The sequence below is a fragment of the Lepidochelys olivacea genome, assembly GCF_965140295.1.
Source record: "Lepidochelys olivacea isolate rLepOli2 genome assembly, chromosome: 18".
NCBI lineage: Eukaryota > Metazoa > Chordata > Testudines > Cheloniidae > Lepidochelys > Lepidochelys olivacea.
In genome coordinates this window covers 27,623,328-27,648,948 of record NC_140428.1, presented here as the reverse complement: position 1 = coordinate 27,648,948, position 25,621 = coordinate 27,623,328, and the positions used below count along the sequence as shown (strand labels likewise).

At 44.1% G+C, this 25,621-nt stretch overlaps 1 long non-coding RNA gene across 1 annotated transcript in view; it reads right to left on the bottom strand.

Annotated features, from left to right (window-relative positions):
- The window catches only part of LOC311532932, a 32,620-nt gene extending 10,267 nt beyond the window's left edge, over window positions 1–22,353 (bottom strand). Inside the window, exon 1 of the long non-coding RNA XR_014714473.1 lies at window positions 22,308–22,353. This is a non-coding gene — a long non-coding RNA (uncharacterized lncRNA). The remainder of the gene's footprint in view (window positions 1–22,307) is intronic.
- Window positions 22,354–25,621: the final 3,268 nt, after the last annotated feature.

The following is a 25,621-nucleotide window of genomic DNA, read 5'->3' as shown; positions in this document are numbered from 1 at the left end:
AGGGGCCCTTGCTAGCCCCGCTTTCTATTCATGGGTCAATTGTGTTGTTTCAAATCAATAAGCCCTTTCCTCTGACAGGAACCTATTGGCTTCCTCAACACGTGTTCTTGTGTCATTGCTGTTCTGTATCAGACTGCTTGTTCCTGCCCTTGTGGCACAAGCCACTTTCCTTGCTGCTGATGAATGAATGGCAGATGGGTCAGAGGTTTGGGTCAGAAAAGCGCCCACAAGCCCAGCTCTTTATCCAGCGCAACCATCCAGCTGTCCTGATTCCTGCAAGCTCGGGCTGCAAAGCTCATGAAAACGTGCTTCCTGAGAGCATGGAGCAAACTCAGCCCTGCTCCGCATCAGCCGCTTGAGGGATAGTCCCAGGCATAGGGCCCCTAGCAACAGCAAGTGCGCCCCCCGCTTGTGCCCGCGGCAGAGTGTGCCCCCAGCTTCCATTGTACCAGTGAGCCCTGGGGATAGCACAGCCCTGAGAAGTGAGAGGTGCGGGCAGAGGAGGGGAGGAGCCAGGGTAGCCAGTGGATGTATTTGATTTAGCGACCTTAGCAGACTCTGGCAGCAAGTCTCCTATGGAGCCTGTTTGGGATTAAACCTGCTCTCCTCTGGGTGAAAACCTCCCCAACCCCAGGCTGGCCTCCTGGGGTGAGTCTGCATGGCTCTGTGCCAGCCAGGTTGAATCTGGCTCTGTGTCTGTGGTTCTCCTTCAGTTTCTGGTCAGAAACTCTGAGATCCACACATGGCCAGACACATGCTCAGTAATAATAATGGGATAACATCTGCCTTGAGCTCTGAGGACCAAATTCTGGAGTCCTGTCAAAGCCTGGGTAAAAGCACCATGTGCAGGCTATGCCTGCCGAAGTGGGTGGGGGCAGAACCCACCCTCCCCAAAGAGAAGAGCACCAGCACAGCTACGTCTATAACCTTCACACTTCACAGCGACTGGGGCCCCTCTCATCCCCCCCAATGCAAAGTTTAGCCTGTGGATCTGCAGAGTTGCAGCTGTAATGAACATGAACCTGTCCTTCCCCTGCCCCCATAACGCTCCTCTGCACTGCCAGGGAAGGGCAGCCAGTGGCCCTGTTCTGCAGCAAGCAGTGGGGCAGAGGAATTTTCACAGCCTGACCTCTAACCCCATCCTCTGCACGGCAGTTGCATTGTGTGTAAGGCTCTCTGAACCCCTGGACTAGCAGGATCTGGCCCTAACAGCTGGCCCGAGCTGATCAGCAATCGTCTGTGTCAGTAACCCCAGTTCAGTGTTCCAGATATCAAATGTTAAAAGGAGTTTGATGCAGATGCCAAATATCCAATAAAGAAGGGAATTCTGCTTCCCACTCCCTCCCGCCCGCCCCCCCCCCCCGAATCCAAAGCAAGAGCATCAATAATCCTCTAGTCCAGAACTCCGTGTCCCCTGCGTGTTCCCAAACACACATTAGTTTTGTGTTTTAGCAAAGGTATGGGAGAACAAACGGGTTTAATCAAAACCATCCCCACCTCCCACTGTTAATAATAATAATGTCATTGCAATATTAAGCCCGTTAATTCTCACCCTCACTTTACTTGTTTTTGTTTTTGCACTCTCTCGCTGTATTTTCCAATTTAATTAGTTTCAGTATTTTTGATGGCAACAGGTCTTGGTTTATCTTTGCAGCTAATACTCCTAATTGTTTATCCTTCCTTCAGTGCTATCTCATTAACTTTATAGGCTACCATTTCCACTGCATCTGCAGAATTAATTTCTTCTGTGTGGTGAAGTTCAGCCTTAAAGTACATTTCTGAAACCTTTCCCCTCTGTCCTGTCTCATCCTCATGTGCCTGAAGGAAGTAAATAGGATCTTGAAATGACCATTCCCCTGATGAAAAACCTTGGCAATTCATCATTTTCATAGCAATCTGTGCCCTTTCCAGGGTCAGAGGTAGAATAAATGCAGAGCTGGCTGCAGATGTGAGGGCTACTCATTAGCTCTGTGTAGATTTATTTATTTTACTCTTTCTGTTAACTGACATAACACGTCAGTCATGGACAGCACACACCCTGCTGTGGCAGGATGCCTCAAACCTGCCTGGGAGGGGCCAATTATGGAGAAGTCCAGTGCACTAGCCCATTCAGTCCTTGGCATGTTTGTTCTGGTTGCCAGTGGCAACCAGGAGCCCTGCAACCCTGCAATCTCATGCTACGATAGTCTTGGAAGCTAAGCAGGTTTGGACCTGACCTGCGATTAGATGGACGACCTGGGTAGTGGTATTGGTCATTTCCTCGGAGTCAGTCCTAACCCAAAGCCCCTGCACTGTGCTAGTGGCTCTAAGCTGCTGGCGGGGCCTTTCTGGGATGAGACATAAAGTTCTGGTCCTGACCACTTGCTGCTATTAAGGAACTGAACCTATTGCTCTTTTCACAAATGTCCTGGCAAGATTCTGCTCCAGGCAAATCGCATTCAGCCCACTTGAAATCCCCCTGGGTAAGGCACCAGGCCGGAAGTATTCATTTCCCTATGGAATGTGGAGCTCAGAAACATTCCATAGGAACTAACCCCCACAGCCCTGGAGCATGCTCCGAAGTCTCTGCTGAAGTTAGACACGCAGAGTGCGGGCTCTTGCCAACAGGCCTCTCTCTTGGACCAGAAAAACTGGTGGCTGACCACCGGCCCATGCTACCGAGCACTCACCATTAAAATGCATCTGTTCAGTACTATACGCATGGGGGCTTAATTAAGTATGTGGTTGTATGTAACCATGAGGCAACTAGCTAGTGTTATGTATGCACAGAAAGGGGGAGCCTGGTGGGGTCTTTGAAACTTTAAACACCTCCAGATTATTTTGGGGCATTGTGACATTATTCAGAGCTCCAGCTTGCCTAGTCATTATTTTCTTGCCAATTTAGAAAAAGATGGCTCTACCTGAATGGCAAAGAAACTAGGAAGTGAAGCCTTAAGCCTTGCCTGGGGCTTGACAGCTGCACCTGAGTTTAGAGGAATCCAAATTTATGTCTCAGGTTGTTAAGCACTTCCCTTACTTTTGAATCCCATTCTCTTGACTCCAAACTAGAAAGAAAAGGGTACAAGATGAATTAGCAATAGCTCCCTCTGCTTTAATAGAGTGATAGCACTTTCCATTTTCGCAGGAGGATTTTCACCATTTAATTTCAGATGACAGATGAAAATGGAAAAGAAGCAGCTTGCTGACAGGAACGGAAAAAGGTGTCCAGATATTGCCAGCTGTGGAAGCCTCTATTATATAACAGCAGTGAAAATATACGGCAATGTGGCTAAGTAGCGCGACATGCATTCTCATCATGGGCACATAATTCTTCCATTGTTTGCAAATGACACACAGGCGGTGAGTGATGGGATGCAGCCCAGCCTCCAATGGCAAATGAGGTTTCTTACAAATGAACTGGAGAGATTCACAGGCAGGTGGCTATACAATGATCAGTGTTTAACAAGGAAATTGAAAGGTCCTGTCAGGCATTTTTTACACTAATGATAGGTCATATCCATAAAAGGAGCTTGGTTCTTCAAGGTATACTTTTGATATATCTAATCAAGGAGGCCATTTAGAGGAGAAAACGCATGAGATCCTTCATGAATACAAATATTCTATCAACTTCTTTCTGGTCGGCATTCATTATTTAAAATATAATAATAATAGTAACGATTTCATCGGGTAGGTGTTGCTCTCTGATGGTCAAATTTATTCCAGTGCAGGAGCCCGGCCTCATACCATGCAGCCCTCAGGTCACAGACAGAATTCTAGGCCCCAGTTCACTGCCTCTGCCCCAAGGATTGTTGCAAGGGCTGTGGAAGGAAAAGAATTCTCCTCCCTAGCTACGGTTGAGGATCAAAGTCAGTGACCCCTTGTGTCGGTCTCCAAACCCTGTCCTGTTTCCTCACCTCCCTACACCCACACCAGCTCCACTGGGTCAAGCCTCATGTGCTGTGGAACCTGGGGCCAGATTTGGCCATATGAACTAGAACTGGTCAGTTGTTCTATAGGAAAATAGCAACTGCCACAACTGGTGAGACCAGAAGTTCATGTAGCCCTATATCCTACCTCTGACAGGCCAGTGACACTTATTCTTGAGGCAGGTGCAAGAAACCCCTGAATGAACATTTATAGAATAAGCATCTCATAAAGAAAGTGTGATCCTAATGCCTTCAGATAGTGGTTGGCTGGAGCACTCCAGAAGATACCTCTTTTTCTTTTTCTTTCTTTCTTTCTTTCTTTCTTTCTTTCTTTCTTTCTTTCTTTCTTTCTTTCTTTCTTTCTTTCTTTCTTTCTTTCTTTTTCTTACCTTTTGTAACCAGTGATGTTCTCATTATTTAATTATTGACTGCAAACACCTTTTTTGTATCTTGTCTTAAACTGATCTTGATGTCTGCATATTCATCTTTGAAAGCATTTGATGTAAAATTTGGCCCACACAGTTTTCAGGCTGTGTGTCGTTTGTTATCCATTCTCTAAGGCTATTCACCATATGTAATTCATGGCATGCAGTTGGTGACCTAATTCACATGATCCTGTGAATTCTGCACAACTCTTTGCATTCTATTTTAGAGCAATTATTTTTAGTTACTGTTAGTGTCGCTAATTAACATCAACTTCTCCCTCCAGTAAAAGGACCGATTAGCACCCGTTGACGTAAATGAGTGCAGAATCAGATCCCCAAAAGAAAAGACTGGGGGAAAATGGGGCACTAAATTGCTCCAGGGAGAGATAGTCTTTCACCTCCAGGTTACTTGATTCAGATGCAACTCAGTGGGGGCGAGGAGGTTAAGTTGTAGGGCAAAGGATTCTACAACACCCAAGGAGCTCCTTTGAGGGAGTGCTGGAGTGGGTAAAAATATCTGTTTTGTAGAAATGAGAGAAATAGAAATTAGACAAGAATAAAATAGATTCTTTACTCCTTTAGTTTCTTTTTATGCAAAACAGCAAATTTCAGAAAAGCTTCTAATATTCCCACTTCAAATGGGCATCACATTAGGACTGAAAAGCACCTTCACAATACACTTTTGATGGCACTCTTGAATGTCCTGGCTCCTTTGGAGTCTGAAGCTGAAACAAGGCTAAGGTTTGGTACCATACATATTGTATGTGTTCAGTGGAGACAAGAATTTAAAGCTAGTTTTAACACCATCTGACATCCACATTTCAAACCCTTTTAGTGACGCCGCTAATGAGTCTGTGTTCACAGATGAGATGTTCTAGCTGGCTGGAAACAATACCTTCCATTGATTGTTTCATCCCCTACATATGATTTGCACCAGGAAACGGCTCTGAATTTTCATTTTAAATCAAACTCATACAATAGACTCAGCACATGAAAATATGATTACAGGTTTAAAGGTTATAGCAACTTCACGTTTTTCTCCAAGTTCTCATTTCTACATTAATTTTCACTTCCAAGTTGGCTCTCTTTGGCTTTCTTTAGCTTCCGAATAAGATTCATAGCAAAAAACAGGAGGAGGTGGCATTTGAAATTAACTTTGCTCAGCCACATGCATTTTGAATGGTTGGTTTCCCCTTTCAGAGTAGAGGAAGCCAGGAAAATGGTGAATATTGATTAGAGGTTTTCTTATTTCATATCTTGCAAAAGCACACAGAGGAAGAGATCCCAGCACCCCTCCTGGCACATCCAAAGCTGTTGAGCTCAGCTCCGACTCTAGCTCCACTATGAAATAGCTGTGATCTGGAGAATCATTGTGAAGATTGATATGTAGACTAGCACATCAAGCCATTGCTCTTTGCTTCAGAATTCCAGAATTCAGTACAGCCAGCACGTTTACCATTTTTTTATTTGCTGTTCTGAATATAGGAGTTCACAAGCATTAAAGTCTAAATTAAATTATGCTTAGAAAAAGCAGACACTTCCCTTTAAGTCATAGCGTCTAATGATTATGAATTAGTTACATCATTTGCCGATTTTCTCTTGTGCACTAACCACTAAGGGACAAATTCCAGTCAAATCTGTAAAGGTGCAACTCCCACTGATGGCACCTGTAGAGCTGAGAGAAGAATATGGGCCTAAAATAGATTTGTTTTCACCCTAAGGATACCTGCTCGCAATGTAGGTTCTATACAGGTTCTGTGCTGTTCAAATAAATGACAAGCAGACAGAGGAGTGGGAGAATGATGTAATGCATCTTTAATATTTATTTTTGCCAATTCAAATGTTCATGGCCTCCAGATGTTGAGTTCAGAAAAGAAGAGTCAGAAATTCTCCAGGACTTGTCTGAGTGAAGTGAGGTGCATAAGTGAGCTTTGCTGCAGGCCTTGGTAGGTCTGGGCCAATGTTTACTGAATTATATTCTGTTCTTAGGCAGCTGTTAAAGATTCCAAAGGACAAACAGTTTCATATTTGGGGGCAGGAGAAGGAGAAGGAGAAAGGGTGTGCTGTTGTACAAAGCCCATGCAATTCCCTGTGAAATCAAGACAAATAGAGGGGTCTGATCACCGCACAGAATCTCTCTTTATTTTAGCTCAAGGAGCAAGTATCACCCTCCTAGCAACTGTTGAATTAACTGACCAATTAACTAAGCAATTAGGCCAATCACAAACGAGATAGTAACTTCTCCTACCCAATGCACACACTTCAGTGTGCATTTCATTCCAGTGAAAAGTGCACAGAGGCCCAGTATTGTTACAAATGTGGAGAAAGTGCCCATCACCGTAGCATCTGGGGACACTCCAATAAAACCAAAATCCATTTACCAAGTATAAGGAGGAAATATATCATGTTCCATCACAGCACTGCAATGCTAAAAGACTGACATACTTACGGTTAATGCACCGGGCTGGCACTCGGGAAATCAGGCTTCAATTCCCAGCTCTGCCACACACTCTTTATCTGACCTTGGGAAAAGCCTTTAATCTCTCTGGGACTCTGTTTCCCAGTCTCTAGAATGCAGGTAATAACCCTGCTCTATCTGACTCACAATGTTCACTAATGCAGGTGAGGTGTTCAGCTACTAAGGTGATGGACCCTTAGAATTATCTCACTAAAGAGACCAGGCCTGTCAGCAGAGTACTGAGCATTCCAGATCTGGCCTTTACCAAGAAGCCTGGACAAAGTGCTCTGACGACATTTCCTGAACCTGCCCAGGCTCACGCTCAGATACGTTTCTCACTGAAGTGAATACTGGAGGTGGGGACCTCCTGCCGAGAGTGCCCTGCTCCCTCAAGCTTCATTTTGGGAGATAGTTATCTTGAGCATTGCAGACAAATGCAGTTGGCCTGGCAGGTCAGAGAGGCAGAGACACAGTCTTAGAAGAAATCCCCTGTCATAAGCCATCACTTTACAGCATCCCCATGGTTTTCCGTACAATTTTGTTTGACCTTTAGTTTGAGATACACTTCTATTAGGCAACCAATTTTTGTCAGCCCTTTGGAGAAACTTCCTTAAGACACATTTGAGTCTCTAGCATTTAGCTTGAGAGAGGCCTCAAGTTAGCCAGTCAAACTGAGAAATATCAGGTTATTTAAAAGCAAAGGCAAAGATGTACCATGTATAACAGGGGAACTCCATGCGGGATACTGACTCATGGTCTGCAATTATCCCAGAGCCCTTCTCCTAGATATGTGTTAGATGCCCAGTTTTAAAGTAAAGTTTATAATATCAAAACAACTAGCTTCAGTCTCCTTCCTGTGATTTATATCTATGACCTTTCCACCTACCTTTTTATTGCACTTTCTGTGCTCATGTGCTTACTTGGAGTGATTCATGCTGCGGAAGATTGATGGACAGTGTGATAGCCCACTGATTCTAAACAGAGACACAAATGCTTGTACTGGTTTCACCACCACCTCACAATTTACAATGGGTTTTCTAAGCACCGTCAGCCTGAAGAACAGTAATGTGTGTCAGGTTTCAGAGTAGCAGCCGTGTTAGTCTGTATTCGCAAAAAGAAAAGGAGGACTTGTGGCACCTTAGAGACTAACCAATTTATTTGAGCATGAGCTTTCGTGAGCTACAGCTTATGCTCAGATAAATTGGTTAGTCTCTAAGGTGCCACAGGTCCTCCTTTTCTTTTTAGTAATGTGTGTGTGTTTGTTTGTTAGAAGAAAGGTATTGAGGATGCTGTGAAGATACTTTACATTGCATTAGATACAGTCTAGAGTCATATTTTTTCCATTTGGACTACTACATGGATAGGTCAAAATATGGAGTATTGTACGTGCCATATTTTATAAAATAGCTAATGATCTTTTTGGTGGTAGTTTTAAAAAGACTCCTCTATTGATAGACATCAGACACCAGCAGGGTCAGGGGAAGGGGGGACAATGCTTCCTTTCTAAGCAAATATGCCACTGCTGTGTCTAAGCTGGCTCCTTATTTTATCTCCTGCTGTCCCTTTGTAATGCAAACAATAAGGAGATGAATTTTTAATATACCCTGACAAGCCATAATGCTTCAGAACTACTTAGAAACTTCAGAGCATGTAAAAGCCATGTCTGAAAGGCAAGAGTGAAGACTTTGGTTGAGGCTTTCAAAGCAGTCTTTCTGATTTGGACACATGACCCATTAGAATTACTGGAATTAATGGAAGACATATCTCTAAATCCCCTAGATTACTTAAAAAATCTCAACCTCTGAGACAATTCCTGTCCAACATATACTGTACGCAAGCTGTGTAGAGACCAGTGTATATGTGCATGACATGTAGACACATATGCATAATATGACCTACAAACATAGGCCTAGATAAAAACTTTTCTACCAAAGTTACTTTAAACATTTCACCTGTGCCTTGTTTCTTATCAGCAGTAACTGTATAGCCTCATTTTTCTTGGTCCTCACTTTACCCTTCAGTTTGCTAGGGACTGAACCCAAGAACATCATGAGTTCCTGGGATCGAATGCACTGTGCACTCAGACTCAGGAGTGAGTTCCCCATAGCCCTGTGTCAAAGTTCCTTCCCCACTCTGAACTCTAGGGTACAGATGTGGGGACCTTCATGAAAAACCCCCTAAGCTTATTTTTACCAGCTTAGGTTAAAACTTCCCCAAGGTACAAACTATTTTACCTTTTGCCCCTGGACTTTATTGCTGCCACCACCAAGCGTCTAACAAATATAACAGGGAAAGAGCCCGGTTGGAAACGTCTTTCCCCCAAAAATCCTCCCAAACCCTACACCCCCTTTCCTGGGGAAGGTTTGATAAAAATCCTCACCAATTTGCATAGGTGAACACAGACCCAAACTCTTGGATCTTAAGAACAATGAAAAAGCAATCAGGTTCTTAAAAGAAGAATTTTAACTGAAGAAAAAGTAAAAGAATCACCTCTGTAAAATCAGGATGGTAAATACCTTACAAGGTAATCAGATTCAAAACATAGAGAATCCCTCTAGGAAAAACCTTAAGTTACAAAAAGACACAAAAACAGTAAATTGGAATAAGTATGAACACAGTGGGGGTCTAACTAGCTAGGGGGAACACCTTGAACCTTACCCAGCAGGGAGCTAATAATTATAGGGAGTCTGCCCTGCTTGGGAGGCATGGTATGGTATCACAATATCAGAGCAAACATGATGACAGAGAACCTCCTGACGCAGAGCCTTTGTAAATGCTGTGGTGTTTCTCTAACCTCTTATTGACTTTGGCTTCCAGAATCAATTTTCTTTATTAGCTGATGAATCTCTTCAAAAGACTTTCTGTACTGAATCTAGATAAATTATTTAAGCAGTAAATTGTTTCTACTCCAACTGTGTTACAATGTGGTGATTTAATAGGATATAGCGCTAGGTTGAGGTTTAGGAACAAGGTCACCCTGAACGGAACATCTGAACATTAATAGGAACACTAATAAATGATACCTAAGGCCAAGAACTGGTATACAACAGAGGCAATTAATAGGAAATAGGTTTGCAGCAGAATACTCGGATCTGGCAGCACGTCTAAGAGGAAGAAGTCGTAGGAGACCATGGCATTAATTATTTATGCAAGTGAGTAGCTGTGTTTGAAAGAAGAGTGCAACATTTGAACTGGACAAGATGTGGTATTGTGGTAAATGATTGTACTCTGTCTATTTCATACCTGGTGAAAGCTGAGCTGCCATCCATGTCTGTGGAACGTATCTAATGTATCTATGTGACCTTGTGGTCTTACCCTGAGACTCCCAGAGAAACAGAATCTAAAGTGTTCCAGTGAAGGGAACATTAGAGCATGGTCAGCAATTCAAGCAACAGTAACAATGGTCCTCAAAGACATTAACCACTAACGGCATCACCCTGCTATATATCCACGTACTCAGGAGAACAGCACAGCTTCAAAACAAAGGGGTAGCTACTGGACACAGGCACACACGGGATCTCTCATCAGCAGTGATAGTGATATCCATCTATGGGCCTGATTCTCATTTCATTTATGCCCCGTGACTCCATTGATTTCAGTAGAATTACTTTTGATTTACACTGGTTCCACTTGTCATGGGCTGAGAAGCTTCAGAGCGAAAATTCTAATATGAGAGAATTCTGCTTCTGAGAGTAATGTTGGCCTAACAGGTCATAGCATTTGAATCCACGTTGATAGCTCACAATGGGAAATAATTGCACTAAATGGCAACTGAAGTGCATGGAGACCCAGAAAGGACTGCTAGCTACAGAAACACCATTATTCGTACCAAGAACATTATTACACACTTCTGTGCTAAAATCCTAAAAACAAAGGGCCACGTTCTTTCTCAATAGCCCATTTCAGAGATCAAAAGGCTAATAGATGTTTTCAGCAAAACAAAATACCATGCAGAATTTAATTTTTCCTAACTTGGCATTTGATTCTTTGTAAACTCAAGTTAAACCTCCGATTTAAAGAGCTGTTTTGACCCTATGGAAGGAATGCAACAATCCCTCTACATGAGGGTAGAAGTCAGTTGAATAAGGGATCTTGATTGATGTCTTGCTTGAGCTCATCCTTTCCCAAACATGCTGGTCTGTATACATGTGAGACAGGAGCTGACAAAGGGCCTACTAAATGTTCCTGCTCTTGGACGGCCAGTATTTTAACACGAGTCAAATTGGTTGTAGTAAATGTAAATTTACTGATTGTAAGTGTGCTGGATCAGAGTCTGTAGTCAGTAACAATTGCTCCGCGCTGCTTTGGTAGTGCAAAGCAGGCGGAAATGCTGTGCCTACTGCTTTTCAAGATGACCGTTATTATTTCAATTTTTCCTCGTGCTCCCCCTGGCTGTTTGCTGTACCCATCTGTTTTCTTTTGTCTTCTGCTCACAAGCTAAACTCCTCTGTGGTTTTGTTCTGTGATTGTATGGTGCCAGCACAATGGGCTCTTGGTCTTTAAGTGAGAACCCTAGGCACTGCCATAGTACAAATATATTAATCATAATAATAGCAAGGACATTCCCAAGTGCCACGTGGAGGCAAAAGGCCTGATTCTCATTTGCACTAAGGACCTTTTACACCAGTTTAAAGGGACCTTAAAGTGGATGTAACTGGACAGCTCTTTTACACTGCCAGAGACTAAGTGTAAATGAAAATCAGGCCCCAAGTGTTTTGAGCTGACTAGTTAGTGGCACGGTAAATTGTTGTATAGATGGAGCCTAATTATGTAGGGGAAATAGTGAGACCAACTCTGTGTGAATTGGTGTCAAATGGACAAAGAAATCAAATTGCAAAAAACCTATTCCCCTGTTTTTTAGCTACTTCTTTGAGTTCCAGTAACTGAAACCTCTGGATTAAAGCTGAAGGTAGCAGCAATATGCTCCACATAATACAAATGAAGAATGGCCTTTTGGGCTCTTGGGAAATCATTTCTGAGTCCTTAAACTGGGAGAAGTTTGTGCACCTCAGCTTACACAGCCCCTGGCTCCCTAAGTATGGAGAGTCTGTGACTTTCTAATTGAGGGAAATAGCAAGTGTGCTCTACGCTCTTCCTAAATGAGGGCTATGCACTTGGCTGAATTTATGATGGCACTTTTGTTTTGCATTTTGGGATTAATGTAAATATATTGACTTGTATCCGCAACAGGGCTGCTTCAGAGAACTCTGCTTGCCCTTGGCAGAGGGGATAAGCTGCAGGCAGCAGTGTCGATTCATTAATTCATTTCTCGCATACTTGTTTTCTCTATCTAGTGAATTACTGTGTTTTTCTCAGACTGAATAACTAATACCTTATTGATTAAAGCATTTAAATATTTACACTTACCTTTCCTGGGTGCCTGTGCCCTGCCTTTTCTATTAACCGTTTCAGATCTCAAATGACATTTTTATTCCTTTCTCTATACAATACAATTATATACAATCATCTACCTTTTTACATGTAGCTATCATGTCACTACTTAAGGCAGTAGTGTGGTCTAGTGGTTAAGAGTGGGAAGCTGGAAGTCAGGAAATCTGTTTTTTATTCACCTCTGTCGCTCACTTTTTTTCCTCCTTTGGACAAGCCACTTAATATTTCTGTAAAAAGAAAAGGAGGACTTGTGGCACCTTAGAGACTAACACATTTATTTAAGTATAAGCTTTCGTGTACTGTATGTTCCATATAGCACTAAATGTTCCATTCTATGCATCCGATGAAGTGAGCTGCAGCCCACGAAAGCTTATGCTCAAATAAATTGGTTAGTCTCTAAGATGCCACAAGTCCTCCTGTTCTTTTTGCAGATACAGACTAACACGGCTGCTACTCTGAAACCTGTCACTTAATATTTCTGTGTCTCCATTTATTAAATGATACTTAGGTTGCTCTGCACTTATCAGATGTGTCAATATAACATTTCACTTGGGGGTGTGATTTTTTACCAATGTAGTTATACCTGTAAAAGCCCCAGTGTAGATGCAGTTATTACCAGTGTAAAGGTGACCTAGAGTGATGTAATTATTCCCCTTCCCAGATGGGAACAGCTATATCTGTATAAAGTAACTTTATGTCATTATAATTATATCCATACTAAGATACTAGAACTATACTGGATTAGTTAAGGCAGTTCTACATGGCTAGTGTAGATAAGTCCTTATCTGAAGGTGGTTTATAAGGGTATTATTATTACCACCACCAGAGATTATTAATTAATTATTGTGGGTATTATGACACTAGCATAAAAATGATTCTGTAATCTGGGGCTGAGCACTCCTGAGAGTGAATTTGGACCATGTGATGGACTGAAATTAAAGGCCCAGGTGAAGTTTTAGTGCTCGTTCTGGATCTGTGTGTTACTTTCTCAAGTAAAAAAGGAAGTTTATGGGCTGGATAATAGAAACCCTGGCAGTGTCACTTCATAACTCTTTATGTAAATTGCATGTAAATGAGCTCAACCTGGTTCCAGTAATCAGCTATGAATAGAAAATTCAAAGAACACAGCCAAACAAAACAGAATATAGATCTTTGGGCGGGAGAGAGGGGGGGTAAATCTAATGTTTTAAGTAACCCCTCTGCTCCTGGGAGCATTCTCACCCATTTATTTTATTGGTCATTCTCTGTAAGTCTTTTCATATTACTCAAGCATCCGGTGTACGTGGAGAGGAGTAGGGGTCCAGTGTGTGAATGTGGAAGGATTATTTGGGATACTAGGAAGAGGAAGAGGTATGTGTTATGGAGTTGAATGTGTTGGTTGTTTGGAGCAAAGGCACATGTGCTGTGGCAGAGTCTGTGTGGGTAGGTAGAAGTGAATGAAAATTTAGCCCTAAGTGCTTTGCTTTGTGCTAGTGGATCTGTGTCTTGTGGGGGTGTTCTGTGTGTGGAGCAGGGAGTTCTGTGTGTGGGGGGGTACGTAGTGGGTGCAGAGCGTGTGTGTTATTAGGGTGTTTTGCAGTGGGGTGTATGGTATGGGGGGGCATGCGATGTGCACGTAGGGTGGGTGCAATGGGTTGTATGATGTGGCCTGTGGATGTGCCATGTGTTATGTAGGGTGGGTGTGTCGGGGGGTGTGCTGGGCAAAGCACACTTTCCTTGTAACTTTGCTTGCCGTTGCTAGAGCAATAAAGGGGGCAGGGACAGGGGGGGGAAAAGAGAAGGATCTGGGAGCAAGAGCAGGGGAGCTCACTTCTGAGTGCCTTTCCTATCAGCTGCTGCTAAGGGCAACCAGCCCCTTCTGCTCTTCCTGCCAGAAGGAATTAACCATGGGGAGAGGAAACCCTCGAATGACACAGCACAGCAGCCACATGCCCTTGTATGTGCCTGTCCCAGGGCAGCCGGTCCCTGTGGACAGAGGAAGCCCAGCACCCCTGGACCAGAGCAGGTGGGCCCAATCCAGCCGATTAAAGAGAGCTGGGCTACACCTGGCCTATAAAGGGCTGCTCGTGGGCAGATGGGGGAAGGAGACAGGCTGTGCCCTAGGGAGGGAAAGCCACCCCAGAGCAGAGCTAGCTCCTGTGCTGGGTTCCAGGAGCAAGGGACGACTCAGCCCCAGGGGGGGAGCAGAGCTGACTGAAAGTGGGAAGCTGCAGGGAGCAGACAAAGTGCAAAGGCCCCTGGGAGGGGTGGCCCTGAAGCCTGAGGCTAAGGATTGAGTTAGTGAGGCAGCACATGCTTTGCAGCTGGGGCAGAAGCCTGGCCCAATGACAGTGCCTCCTTCCTCATTGTCTTAAAGCCTCATCAGTGGACTATAACAACCTCCCCAGCCCTTCATGCAATTACCCAGGGCCTGACAGCGGAAGCAGAGCCCCACAGGGAGCATTCCTCTATGCAGGGGCTCTAGATTAATGAGACATTCTGGCTGCAGACTGCAGGGCAGATATGGCATCTCTGACAGGGGGTGCGATGGGCCTGCTTTACCCCCTTCCCTGGGGAACCTCAGGGGTATGGAAATGCCTGGTTCCGTTTTTGCACAGAGAAGGTCCCACCCTCTGTGTGGACAGCATGGGGGATGTGACCAAGATGAACATAAGAACAGACGAGTGGCCATAAGGGATCACACCAATGCTCCATCTAGCCCAGTGTCCTGTCTCTGCCAGAGGCTGCTGCCAGGTGCTTCAGGGGGAATGAATAGAACAGGGCAATTTCCAGTGATCCATCCCCTGTCGTCCAGCCCCAGCTTCTGGCAGTTGGAGGTTTAGGGATGGCTCATTTGTTACCAGCTTTTGTGCTGAACTCATTGAGGCTCTCTCCATGTAACCTCTGGAGTGCTTTTCCCCCGCTCCCATTTTCACACTTCCTAGCCAGGTGCATGAGCAGGCTCCAATACGGACTCCCAGCATTGTCCCCCAGGCAGCATCACAAGCTGGCACTGCACTTTCCAGCAGGAATGCTTCATTTGGCAGGCATCCCACTTTCCACACGCAGCACAGCGCATGCCAGACATTCGTCCAGGCTCAGATTCTGCTCATCCCTCAGGCACTGGAGCCTAATACACACAAGGACCCCCTGCATGCCTGTTACACGCCCCCACCCTACTTGGAGCTTGTTATCCCTAAGTAGAAGGCTGGCCCCAGGCTCAAGTCCCTGCTTTGGTACAAGCTTCCCTTGGGCAAGTCTCTTATTTTCTCTGGACCTCAGTTCCCCATATGTACAATGGGGCTAGTGCTTCCCTGCCTCTTCAGGGGTTGTGAGGGTAAAGATGGTGAGGTGCTCAGATGCTGTGGTAGTGGGGAGCATGTAGATGCCCGAGGCTGTCTTGTGGTCCCTTCCCCCCAAATGTGACACTTTCTATCCTCTGGTCCTTTCCTCCTGATGAAATGTTTCAGGGTAAATATTCCTAGTCCTGCTCTGAGGCCCATAGGGATCCAATACACCCTCCCTCTCTGGTGACCACCTGTGAATATTCACAGTGTGAAACATCCCTCTAAATATTACCCATGTTAGGGGGAAGGAGGACCAGTGGACTATCCTGAGGATAGACATACAGTTTAATCCTCACCCACTACTCTGAACTGGCTCAGCATAGACCTTTGTGAGTCAGTTTTGCCTCCTCACTTTCAGATGTCATCTGCCCCCGCTGAGGACGTATAACACCTGTAGTTTAAAAATATGGAAAGATGCTGGCTCAAGAGCTCTTTTAAAGGGCTGAAATACCAACTATAAGGACTCTAGGTGCGTGGGCTCTGTTGCTTAGCAGTATGTGTGGCTTTGTTTGTGCATGCACGCCCAGGAGAGTTAAAAGAGGAAACAGATTGCAAAGATTCCAGAAAAAGTGATATTATGAGAATACATAGAAACGACGTACTGTCAAGATCAGGAGGGGGAAGCTCAAGTGATGGAGACACACAATTAAGAGATGTAACAAGCAGTGAATGACAAACATATCCCATGTCAATAGGATTCCTGAATCTTTATACTTCTCCTTTCTATCCATTCCCTTCCACAGCTTCAGCACCAGCTTGCCTCCTGTACTTCACTTGATTTCATTGCAGGCACTATGTTAAAGACAGTAATCTTAGGCTGAAGACCACCCCAGTGACTTATGTGAATTTTGGTTAGTTCTTTCCTGTACATTTCCCAAACAAGTGGGCAACCTAAGCCGCAGAGAACTGGGAGTGCCTTCAGAGCCAGTATAGAAGCTGTAAGCCCCGCCAACTCCAAATACATTTTTTATTATTATTATTTCAAGCTCAGACCTGTAAGGCCTACAGAGTCTTTCAGGCCTGGACCTTGTGCAGCTCCTTGGCTCGACTAAAATGTAGTTTTCTGAGCAAAACCCACCTTTCCTTCAGATTCAGCTGTTATGTGCTGTGGATTCATATTCACGACCAAATATAATCTGGCATGCTATACTCATTTTTCATAAGTGTTTAGCAAACAAAACATTTTTAAAAACCCAGCCAAGTGAGGCCAACAAGATTTCTCTGTAAATATGATGCACAACCCTAATTATCACTTTAGGGGAAAGCAGTGCAAGCTACCTGACTCATCAAAACCCCAGCCTATCGTGGGTTTCAAATCAAACTGGTTCAGAGGTTATCCATCTGGATATCTGGCAAGTAAGATTTGCCAACAGAGGAAAGCTGAATATTTCCAGCACTAACACTTTGGATTTCGATGTTATGGGAAATAACAAAAGTCTATTTTCTATTAGACCTTTTACTAAAAGCAAGTGCATTTCGCATGACCTTCAACTGCTTATTCAATTAACCTTGAAATAGACAGTATAGCTGTTGCCAGGTTATTTTGTAGAGATCTTGATCAAAAAAGCAGTGAAGATACATGCAACTTATAAACAGAAGACATATCCTGATCTCATCAAGGGGTTTGTATGCCTTAATCCCTTATCACAAATAGCAGGGGTATAAATTCATCAGTACTGGTGATACATATAATCTTGCAAGTTTCAGCCATTTGTTAATTAACAATAGGCCTCCATGAGCAGTCAGCAGCTGGGTTCCTGCTCTCATTGCTTTAAATTCTTCCTTCCTGATTTTTTGTTTAATGTTTGCACATGCGCTGAAGGGCTCTTTCACTGCAAAGTCCCCTAGAGGGTTTCAGATGCATCTATTTTCAACTAGCAGCTTCTCAGAGCTGTTTCACTCACCACGGTTTAGAGAAAGCGGCAAGACACATGCCAAGGCAAAACTTTATGAAGTGAATAAAGGACCCTACCTGCCCTGGAAGCAGCAGAGGTTAGCAATTAACTTGAATTGAAGGACTAAATTTAAAAGTATCTCTATATATCTAGTTGTTTCATTCAAAACCAATTTATATGACAACAACCACTCAGACATGCCAGCAGCAGCTTTGAGTGCGTGTTCATCAGCTAGGCTGCTTGGGAGATCACGGCCAGTGATTGCCATGTCACTGTCACTTCTGGGCCCACTCGGAAACCAGAGTGACAGAGACTGAATGATCAGAAATAAATGTCAAACAATGGGGAGTCACCGTGGGGTTTTCAAAAGAGAGGGCCAGGTGTGCCATAGGTTCCTGGGGGAAAAGATATTCAGCACCCAACTGTTGTTTTTTTTTAAAGAAGCTAGGTATTTAAAGCTCTTGAATTTGGAAAAGCAGCAGAGTAATGAAGTGCTCCCTCAGAGTATACGTCTCTGTGCTCATTTGAGAGACAGTGAAAGCCTTTATCACTATTGTTATTTATTATGTATGGCTTTTTATAGCACCACCCACAAGCAAGGCCTTGCTACAAAAACTAAGTTAGTTAAGGAAACTAAAACAAAACAGAGGCTGCGTGAAGAAAAAGGGGTTCTGATTGGAGAGGGTGCAGAAAAGAGCCATACAATGATTTGAGGGCTGGAGAAAGTGCCTCACAAGGAAAGATAAAGAGCTCAATTTGTTTTTCTTATCAAAAAGAAGATAAGAGATGTGGCTATGTTGCGATATACAAGTACCATTAGGGGGTGAAAACACGGCATACAAAAGGGTTCCTTAATCTGGTAAAAAAAAGGCAAAGCAAGAACCAGTGTCTGCAAGTCGTAGCCATGTTCAAATTAGAAATGAGACCCAAAATTTTAACCATAAGGGTGATTGACCATTGGAACCAATTCCCAAAGGAAGTGGTGGATTCACGACCTCATCATGTGGTCAGATCCAGACTGGTTACCTGTCTAGAAGATAGGATTTAGTCACACACAAATTACTTGGCTCAATACAGGGGTAACTGGGTGAAATTTTCTGGCCTGTGTTATACAGGAGGCTAGACTAGATGTTCTAATGGGTCCTTCTGGCCTTAGCATCTGTGACTCTATGAACCTATTTCTATCTTAAAATAAAGAGCTTGATTCCCACAACATCTGCACTGGATTCTACCAGCACAGACCGTCATACAAGGACCCTGGCAAGGGACGTCCACCCTGAGAGAAAGGGGGCCTCGGCAGCCGAAGATACCCATAAACCTTGCACTGCCCTCGTCCCAAAAGTGGGCAGAAAAGTACATCCACTGGGCAGTCTCTGCCAGCAGGGGCTCCGGATGTAACTCCAAGCTGTCCCACCCTGGCAGGTCCCCCAGGGAGAGGGACAATGCAAAAGCAGGACAACCCACTCCTTTGGGACCAGCTGCTACTGCTGGAAGTCTGCTAAGGATGGAAAGTGTGCCTGCAAGGAGGCAGGTCATGGGTCTAGAGGGGTCAATTCACACAGCACTGAAATGCAGCTCCCACTGGGGTACAGCTGAGTGTTCACACAGTGCAGCTATGGCATACGTCAGCTTCGGGCAAGGAGTGAAGAAATGTGCTGTAGCCAATAAGGGAACGTCTACACAGTGAACCGCCCAGCCATGTCGACAGACTCGGATAGCAAGGCTTGTGCTACCAGTGCAGCTGGTGCTTTGAACCTAGCTGTGCAGACAAAGCCCAAGGGTCCGACTTTCAGAGCTGATATGCACCTGCAGTCACTATTAATCAGCAGCAGCAGGCTTAGCTCTTACCTAACACCGAGCGGCTCTCCAAGCCCTTTACAAAGGAGGTCACGCTCATTATCCCCATTTTACAGAGGGCAAACTAAAGCTAGTTATTTTGGGCCCGATTGTGTAAAGGGCTGAGCACTGACGATTCCAGCTGAGACTGCAGGGGGATTTTAGAGAGGCAGAATAAAATAACCTGCACTGGGACTTTTCCAGGGCAATGGAGTCAGCACCACAGCTCATGAGAAATGCTGGAGATGGTTGTAAACCATCAGGCTTTGTGCATTGGCATCTTTATCCCACCCAGAAAGACAGCACCACGTTGCATCCCAACTGAGACACTGGGCCAACAGCAAGGATCCAGTGCTGTCACTGGAGGTCTCCTCCTGAAGGTCTCTCCTCCAAGGACTGATTCAATCCAGCTTGGTATATACGTTTGGGGGTTTGTGCAATTCCGAAAGCCTGAATTCTCACCTCTGCTCTGCCTGAATTTAAGGAGGATTTTTCATCACCACCGAGACAGTATGAAAAATGTTTCACACTGAAGATGAAAGCAAAGAATGTTGCTCATCTGAGGACTTGGATAATACGAAGTGATTTTCCATTCTGACTGGAATTTGGCTGCTATTTCAGTTCTCTGGACTCACAGTAGTGGGAAGGCAAACCGTTGAAAACAAATGAACTCATTAAAAGAAAGAGAGAGATACGCAACAATTAACTGAAATTCTCAAGAATGAAATTATCACAAAAATAATTTGGGTTTTGCAATCTCAGTTGCATTTTTTGCTGATCCTGTGTTCAAGCACTCCTGTATCATTTACTCACTGTACAAACCTTAATTGTAATGGTTGGATGTGATCCAAAATCCATGATGTAGAAATGATAAGTAACTGGGTGCACAAATTAGAACAATTATATCTAAATCAAATTCAATTCATCATGTAATCACAAAGATCAACATACCAAAGGGCACCTGTAGTACATTAAAAGCCTGGGAGATAACAATTGAACAAGGTTCCCTACGAGTGTGACTGGAGATGAAAAAAGTGAATGATTGATTGATTGATTGCAGAGTTTGGCAGAGCTCTGGGAACTCTGAAAAAATGTGAACTTTCATTTTACCTGTAGGAAAGCTTTTCGCAACCTAAAATTCCTTTCAGCATACATGAGATGAATCGACAAGCATTCTGCTGAGACTGCCGTCCCATCATTTTGGCAGCTGGCAGATAGAACCCTGCTCCAGCCTACTTCTACCCCCTTACTAGGAAGCTTGTTGAGAAGTGCAATACTTTGGGCTGCCTGTCATCTTTCCTAATGAAGAAGCAGCCTGCTGCGTGAAGGGGACTATATCTAGATGCATATCCAGGGGTGGAAAATGATCGGCTGCTCCATCAAGATGGCACAACATTGCAATTCCATGAAAGGAAAAGTGACTCCGAAGGTGATGAATATGAACACAAAAGTCAAATGGGGGAGAAACTTCATATACTCGTGCTGAGCTGACGCTCTTCATGTCTGTCAGCTTTGCGCTTCATTTGGTAGCTGCATTCAAGTTTCTCGCCATTATCCCCAGGGACTCACCGGAACTCACTTACTTTTTGGATTTTTTTTTTAAAAATGTTTTTACAGTATTTTTATTTTAAAAACATAAAAGGAAAGAAAGTGGAAATTAGTGGTGTCCAGGCGTCCATTAAGTGAATTCTTCTTACCTTTTGCCTTGGCTTCTGTGATACCTAACAAAACCCCTTCTCTGCCCCACTGCATTTAAAGAGTTGGTTTGAATTCCAACTCTCAGCCACAGACCCTTATTCAAAACCCTGTCCCACCTTTAATTGCAACAAAAACAATGATTCAGCCAAGTGAACAGCAACATGTGAGGAGGGTTCATGTCACTGAGCACTGTCACATAGGGTGGAAATTCTGGGGTCAAGGGACACCTCCCCACTATTCCACAGGCAAACAATTGTCAAATCTGATTTTTATTTTTATTTAAATTTGTTGGTGCTTGTAAAAATGCAAGGGGCTCATTGTGCTGTCAAGAGCCAGGAACAGTGCACCAGAGACATTGAGCTTTGGCACACTGGAAATGAGCTGTTGTCACGAAACTGAAGTGGAACTCGTGCACATGGAACTCGTGATTTCAGATGCCACCATTTTTAGAGGCCCAATTTAAGATGTCTGACAGGGAGCTGATTGTCAGAGGGCAAGTGCTCAGCACTTTCTGAAAATCAGACCCCTTCATCAGACTCCTTCATGGTGTTTCAAGCAGCTGGGCACTGCAAAATCAATAGATGCTTTTGAAAATCTTAGCCTACGTGCATGAGGCACCCTCTGTTGTTATTTCTCAAACTGCCCTGAGTGAATTCCCAGGGTCTACTGTGTCTCCACCAGTTTTGATAGGGAGGGTGTCACCCAAAAGCTAGAGACTTCCACCTGTGCTAACAGGGATTGGGGGGTTGTCTATGTAAATCGGGGTTCTATTGCCCTTCAAAATGTGTGTCCAGTTCCCACTCACGTGCCCCGCTGACTCAGTGCATTCGACCCAATAGGATTACTACATGCAAATTAATGAAACACAAAGAATTGAGGCCTCTTCCAGTATCACATCCGATTAGTTTGCCTATTTACATGGGATTGGCTGGGGGGATTGACAGGTAATGTCACAATGCCATCACCAGCCATGAGCTGCTCATACTACAGTGGCTAGGGGGAGATGAGACAGCACGCGCCTTTTGGTTCAGAAATAAAAGATCTTCCTTTATGTTAATACACAGCCGGGATCAAAGTTCCATCACATTGTGAAGAATCAAATTAGAGCAGTTCTAGAGACATAGCAGAAGGTAAACAAGTAATGTGCTGTAGGGCTTACTCAGTATGCAAAAGCTCTTTTATTTCCCCTTAACCAGTAACCACATTCTGTTTGATCAATGCACAAGAAAGCATCTTTGCTCTGGGGCACAAAACAAGTGGCATATAGTAAAGGCGAGGCAATATTTATCACAGTTAAAGATAAGCAAAACTGCCTTCTGTAGTTTAAGCCGTTAATAAGAGCTACATCCAGTGTTTTGCTATAGGGTACTTACCTGGCTGTTGATTTGCTGTTTTGTATGTGCTTTTTTTCTTCTCTTTCTTTCTTTCTTTTTTTTTTTTTTGTCAATCTCCATGCTGCCATTAGAAGTTTATTGGATTCTTGTGTTTAAAATTGCAAGCAGGTACTTTGAATGAGTGTTAGTTCTTTAAATATATGCTGTATCTTCATGTGTCATGCAGCCAAGCACATCAGAAGCTGCAAAGTAACAGGCAATTACTGTTCTTGAACAGACAAGGCACTCACTAAAAGAATGTGCTGCATCTTAAATTATCCATAAACTCTCTAATCGTGCTTCTATTAATACCTGATTTCTGGCACGTGCCTAATTATCATGTTCCTTGTCAAACTGCCACCTTCCTCTGACGAGTAAGTGCCTGTGCCGAGGAGAAGAGGGCAGGCAAAACTGTGAAACTGAAATCTGTTCAGTAAACTTGCAGCGAGGCTGCTTGAAGGCCTGCGTGGTTGTTGAGCAATGCGAACCACGCTGTGTTCCTGTGCCACAGCCTTAGCTGCAGGGTGCGTCGGGGGCGACCGCACGGGAATTTTTGTCTCCACAGAACTAGAAAAGCGTTTTTGCAGCAGCAGTGCTGAGCTGAGCTCACACGCAGAGCGAACCAGGCTTTCCTCGGGGCCACCTCTCAGCACTCTCTCGCCTGGCCTCCAGTGCCTCCCCCATTATCACACAGCATGTCATTTTGCATTCCCCTCTAAGGGTTTACTTCGGAGAGGAATTGTTTGGAAGCATCACAGAGAGGGTAGTGAGAAGCGACACCATGCTGGCCTGTCCAATTCACCACGGCTTCCCCTTGCGCTCTTTGGCAGGAGCCAGCCTCTCTCTCTCTCTCTCTCTCTCTTTCTCTCCAGAAAATAATAAGGGGCTATCCCTGGCTCCCCCCGAGGAGCTTTCTGCTCTCTGCATTTTACAAACATGAGCCTGATTTGGAGACTGCAACATGAGAAGGAACAAAGTCACTGACGTTTGGCTCTGTGCAGTCCGCGGTGCAGAGCTGTCAGCAGGAAGACAGTGCACGCACTGTATTTAAGACCTGGTTAGAAATGCCATGCTCCCTTCCTCTTGAACCTTTACACACTCCAGCAGAATGAGAATGTGCAATTCATGTCTCATTAAATTTTTTTTGAAATATTATCCTGTTGCCTTCTCTGCATTTCCTCCCTCTTAAACAAAACTAGAGCTTCCTTTGGAGAATACAAGCAATTTGTTACCATAACAACACCTTTTCTCTCCCACTCTGCAAAGTTTAAATACCAGCTTCCCTTTGACTGTATTTTTCCCCCTCTGGAGACTAACTGCCACCATCTCACTTGCAGAAGTACGGTCGCTGTGGTGATAGGCAAAGAATTCCCCTCCAAATGCTGCTGGTGCAGGTGCCTGCCAGTGTTAATTCAAAGTGACAAATCTCAGGCTGGATCCATCTGTACATGCAATTATTTTCCATGTTTTCTCAGTTTCACAAACTGGCTCTTAGCTCTCCTTAGCTGCCCAGCCACTTCGATAATTTGCGCATCAGGGAACAGAGCCGTCGAATGGTGTTCTGCCAATGTGTTACTTGGCCACTATCACCACCAGTCTCCATTGTATGGTTTACATGCTGAATGCTTTCTTCTGCTATTTGACCAGCTTTAGTGACAAGGGTATTAATTAGTCTGCACTTTTCCATTTAGCTCATTCACATTACTGTGAGGGCCTGTCACAGACTGGAAGCTCACATCTATGCTTTCCGGAACCTCTTCAGGATGGGAATCCGGATGGAAAACCATTTTTCTTAGACGATTTCAACTAGTTCCTGAATTCTGTTTAGTCAGAAATGCTATGAGAACAACTTCCTATGACATTCCTGATCCCATCTGAAAGCCTAGTGCAGAAGAACACAGATGTTTTAAAAAGGGAAGAGATTTACCAGACATTTTCAAACTTCAGAGGAGTTTGGCATTTAGTCTGAGTTAGGGGGCAGGTTTGCACTAGGTTTTTACACTACCTGAACAAGGGATGGACCTGGTTCAAATAGCCCCCAAATTATTACGTATGGTTATCCTCGTTCAGTTGTTATTATTATTAGTAGGGTTTGTATAGGGCCAGCACCCTGCCAGGGGTTTCACAAACCCAAGGTTAGTTGTAATAAAGGAATTTAACAATAGTTTGGTCAAAGGGCCCTCATTTCAGTAACTTACTTGAGAACATATAATTCCACTGAGAAATTGACTTCCTTGGTAGGCAGCCTCTATTTTTCTCTGTGTCATGCAATCATCTTGTCTCCACTCCTTCCAAATTACCTAGTCAACATATTTATCTAGTGAGGTGCCAGTTTCTTATTTATAATTTAATCCTGACAAAATGGTGGTTCTTAAATGCCAGTAGCTTTGATTTTTTTTCAAATCAAGTTGAAAGCTCCCCAGACCGCTGAGATAAAATATAGCTTAAGAACTTTGTTTTTAATGTACTTCACGTAAGAATTTTTAATCCTGCTGTCTGTTATAATTCTAGATCCTGCCTCTGGGCTCTTGCTGTGCAATTATATAACCTTGTTATGTAAACATCAAAATTAAATGCACAGGATGAATCAACTAAGCTAGATTCACTTACAGAGCTCAAAACCATCATAGCACGGCCAGTGGGACCAAGGCCAAAACAGCACAGTGACGGAATTCAGTTCAGTCTCTAGCAATCAGAATCTGAAAAAAAAATAGATATAGATATCGTTTTAAATATTGAGAGCCACTGAAGAATTTTCATGAGATGGCTGATTTCAAGAGAGACTAGATAGTAGCTCGGAGGGTTGGAAATGGCCACGGGACCCTTTCAGCTCTATTTTCCCAGTTCAAATCCAGCCTAGGACAGTAGTGACTGACAATTGTTAGCTGTTAGATAGTTCTTCGGCTGGCAGCCTCAGTGCAGCTCTTGGAGGACTGGTGTCCTGGCAGATCACAAATCATTCCTGCTGATTCTCTTCCTGGTAGCCTGAGGCTGAGGACCAGCTGACATGGAAGGTAAGCCACCCTCTGCCAAGTCACTCCAGCTCAGGGATAAGGCTGTGTGTGCAGCGGTTGTGTACAGCTAGTGTGTGCAGACGTATCTTGTTAGTCTGCTCTCCCCTCTCCAATCTCCTGCCTGTGTGCTTGTCTCATCCACCTGTTACACCCACGTCTTTCCGACTGCAATCTCTTTGGCATATGGGCTGTCACTTATTATGTGGCTCTACCAAACCGACCATGATGGGGCCCAATGAAAGTGCGGCTTCTTGGCACTACAATAGTCTCAGTGAACGAATGGGTGGTGAACTTGTGCTG